Consider the following 4,257-nt stretch of genomic DNA (forward strand, 5'->3'; position numbering starts at 1 on the left):
AAAAGCACATATCTTCTTTTCATATAACACAGACTTGTTAATACAGCTGCTGCATCCCTCTCTAACACTCTACTCTCAACTGCCAACTCCCAACTGCCATTTAGAATGCCCTCTAGCTCCGCCTCCCAGGGAACACTTGCCTATAATGGGAGTGATAGATTAACCCATATTGAACTGGAATCATCATTAGGCACTATTCCGCCACAGGGGGAATCACAGGGAATGAACCAGAACCACACACCCCAAGCGCACCCTCTGGCCTGACCCACGGCGGCCTCATCCCAGCAGACTTTGACCCCCCTGATTTTATCTTTCTTAATTCAGCTGCCTGGCAACCCAGCACCCTGGCCCCTGTTTGCCAGCTGAGGTCACAAAGTGCTGCTTTGCAAGCAAGCCTTAAAATGCCCTGCAAGGGGGATGCTTGTCAGATGTCAGTGAGAGACTTGACAGACGAAGATGAATTGTGAAGGTAGGAGGCCCAGAGGAGATGAGTACAATAAAATTATTATTATTATTATTATGAGCATCACCCCTCACTGGTGCATGTGGCTTGGCTCCTTGGCTTGACTTGTTGACAGCTGAGATAGCTTGCCAGGTCCCTCCCTGCCTCTCAGCAATGCAGCTCTGCAGACTTAGCCCCTTTTCACGAGGCAGGATCCCTAAATGGAAGGTGTTTTAAGGGAAAGGCTTCTAGCGGGCTTCAGCTTGCACGGGGCAGGAGTCTAGTGAGATTTATTTTGTATTATTTCTTTGCACCATCGCTGCATGTGACCCTTGATCAAAAGGTCCTTGCCCCAAGGGGCTTACAATCTTTAGTATGACAAAGGGAGGGAACAGAGCAAGGTTGAGGTCCAGGGTGGATCCTGAGTCCTCCTGCAAGACATAAGCCAGGGGCTCTGAGATTAGACTTTGGGATTCCTGAACATTTCCCTCTTCCCTCTGTTTTTATTTTCCTTTCTGTCTCCTAGGTCCTAAGAGGCGCCAGAAGCAGAACGAAGCTTTGGCCATTGTGGTAGGTTAATTCCATGGGGAATCCATTCCCCACATGTGCAGGGGGGTCGTGGCACCTGAGTGAAACAGGGCTGGGTTGGGGGGTTGCAGGCCTGTCTCGCCCCAGCCCCTCGCCCCCCTCCTTCCAAGCCAGGGGTGGGGCCATCATGTGCCCAGGCAGGAGCAGTGGTGACGTGGGCATGGGCAGCCTGGCAGGGGTGCTTGTTCTGTCCCCTCCTTCCCTGGGTCAGCTGGCCAGACCCCCTCGCCAGCGCTCAGGCTGTCCCTACAGATGTTTGGGGGCTGCCCCCCCCCCAGGGGCCCTATGTCCCCCCTGCAGGAGGGCCCTGCCTCCACTGGCTTGGCTGGCCATGGGCTGATGCTTGTCTGCTCTTTGCCATGCAGGAGAAGGAGGGATGTGTCTGGGGGGAGGCAGCAGAGGGAGGGAGACAGACAGGGGGGGGGAGAAAAGATGGAGGGAATAGGGAGGGCACTGTGCCCCAGATGAAAATGATTGGGGAGTGGGGACAGCCCACAGGAATACAATGTCCTTCTTCCTTCTCAGGGCCATGGTTTGGGAAAGGCAGCAGCAGCAGCCCGGCAGCAGCCCAGCGGTGCCGCAAAACCCAAGAAATTGTGGAGGTATGCTGTGACCTTCTTTCCGTGGCAGCTGGGAAAGTCTTGCTAGCTGGAGGAGGAAGGCCTGATTTAGATATCCCTATACTGTAGTTTTTTGGAGAGGGTTTCTCTGTGGTCCACCTGGACAGGGCAAGGGTCGTGATCCTCTCCCAAGGCTGGGCTGGGGCAGTTTTAGGATGGCACGACCGAGGCGCTCACGCTGGGCACCACGCTGCCGAGGGGGCTAAAACAATGCGGAAGAACAAGAGGGAGGGGTGCCCAGTTGTAGGGTGGTACAGGCAGGGTCGTAGCTAGGGAGTGGAGAGGTGGGCCCCCGCCAGGGGCACATGTGAGGGGGGGGAATATAAAATTGGCTTTAAAAAAGGTCCATAAATATGTTTATAAATAAAGATATTGATTATTGCCTCGTAAGAAAAGGTTTTAAATGCGGGAGGCAGTGGAAGACAGGAGTGCCTGGCTTGCTCTGGTCCATGGGGTCACGAAGAGTTGGACACGACTAAACGACTAAACAACAAGAAGGGTTGGAGGAGAGGCAGAAATAAGAGCTAATTTGTCCGTGGCTAGGGGGCGCGATCTGGACTGCCTGCCAGGGGCGCAAGATCACCTAGCTACGTCTAGACAATAATTTCAAAAAGAATGGGGGAAATGCAGAGAATACTTTACCAAAGAGTGCCCCCAAATATACACCTGGAGTTCTTTCGATTGATTTCTACAGGAGAGAGACTGCGGTTTTTAAAAGTCATAATTAGGAAAATTCGTAAAAATCACATACAAAAGAAACAGTATAGAAGAAGTAAATAAGGAGGCCATTTACAGGATAAAGGAAGTCTTTTGTTTTTATGTTATGCTTTCTTTGTATAAGGGGATAGGAGTTGAATTTAGATAATTAAATTGTCAGTGGTGGTGGGTTTGTATGTATGAGTTGTTGTGGACTCTGTTGTAAATAAAGTAAAAAATAATAATTAAAAAAAGATCACCTAGCTACGGCTCTGTGTACGGCCTTTGACATTTGAAAGAGCAGCAAAGTTGGCTCTTGGTTGGGCACAGTTCCAGATTAAAACCTGTGGAGGCCTCTAGGCAGTCAAAATATCGCTAGGCTCCTCGCAATGATCTCCTGATACATTTTTTATTTTACCAACCAACAATATTAATCAACCAATTTTATTACGCAAAACAAACGGTATTTATTTTGATCCCTTGCTGCCTGGCGCATAGGCTCTGCCCATTGGGCAATCCAGCTCTGGTTGGGAATGCTTCTGCGGAGATGAATCCCAGAATTCCCCCCCCCTTTCCCGCTCATTCCTTCCTTCAGACAGAAGCAGAAATGGTGTGTGGAACTGGACCAGGGGAAGAAGTGGCTCTCCTTGTCTTCTTAGCCCATATTTTTCTGTAATTTCTGCATCCCATGAATATGTCCTTCCTGAGATCCTAGCCAACCTCAACTAGTGATCTCAGTTACCATAATGAACCTTGGAATAAACTATATACATAAAGGTAAAGGGACCCCTGACCATTAGGTCCAGTCGTAACTGGGGTTGCGGCGCTCATCTCACGTTATTGGCAGAGGGAGCCGGCGTATAGCTTCCAGGTCATGTGGCCAGCATGACAAAGCAGCTTCTGGCAAACCAAAGCAGCACATGGAAATGCCGTTTACCTTCCCGCTGTAGGTATTTATCTACCTGGTCCACCTATTTATCTACTGGCACTTTCACGTGCTTTCGAAATGCTAGGTTGGCAGGAGCTGGGACCGAGCAACGGGAGCTCACCCCGTCGTGGGGATTCGAACCGCCGACCTTCTGATCGGCAAGCCCTAGGCTCTGTGGTTTAACCCACAGCGCCACCCGCACCCCAAACTATATACATATTATCATCTATATATAAATATTTCTGGAACTCCTCCAACCAGTCAGACTAACTGAGCTTGTTTCTTCCTTAGGCGAGAGGCCAGCCAGAACAAGGGGGGAAAGGCTCCAACTTCAGGTAAGTGGAAATGCCAATTGAGTGCCCTATATTATAGGGATGCTTCCTTCCCATGTCCCCCCTCCCTCATGCGCCAGGCTGGTGCTAGCATGGCTGGGAGCCAGGCGCTTGCTGATTCCTCCGTTTTCTTTCCAGGGAGGGAGCCTTTCCCCAAGGTTTACATCGTTCTGGCCAAATCCCTGGAGAGACGTGGCAACTCTCAGGTAATGGGACTGGGACAGAAGGAAGGGAGGGAGGGGTCCTTGTGAAACTTGGTTTGGGGGTCATAGGAACACTCTCCCCGCCTGTGGCTTCCAGGAAGTGCTTTTCATAAGCATTCCTCCCTCCAACCGGGTTGCCTTGCAATAACCCTCTCCACCACACAATTGTCTCACCCTCTTTGAAAGCCACCTCATCCAAGGTGCTCTTGTGGGGCGTCTGATTCCCCTGGGCTTCCTTATTCCCACAAGGAGGCGGCTCTTGCGAGATTGGCAGTGTGATCTTGTTCACAGACCTTACAAAGTCCCCCCTGGTCCACAATTGCATGTGTCCCTCATTCCTTGACGATGACAGAAAGCCTGGAACTTTGGCGCATCTAACTGGTGTCCATTTAGCTTTGTGTTCTTGGCCCAAAAATCTATCAGAAAGGGGGCAGAAAGCAGGCGGGTG

General features: G+C 50.8%; 1 long non-coding RNA gene across 1 annotated transcript; it reads left to right on the top strand.

Annotated features, from left to right (window-relative positions):
• Window positions 1-1,554: 1,554 nt before the first annotated feature.
• Window positions 1,555-3,812, top strand: LOC148687258 (uncharacterized). Its single transcript, XR_015946910.1, has 3 exons — window positions 1,555-1,632; window positions 3,566-3,609; window positions 3,745-3,812. It is a non-coding gene; the product is annotated as an uncharacterized LOC148687258 (long non-coding RNA).
• The last annotated feature ends 445 nt before the right edge of the window (window positions 3,813-4,257 follow it).

The sequence above is a fragment of the Zootoca vivipara genome, chromosome Z1, assembly GCF_965207765.1.
Source record: "Zootoca vivipara chromosome Z1, rZooViv2.hap1.1, whole genome shotgun sequence".
Lineage (NCBI taxonomy): Eukaryota > Metazoa > Chordata > Lepidosauria > Squamata > Lacertidae > Zootoca > Zootoca vivipara.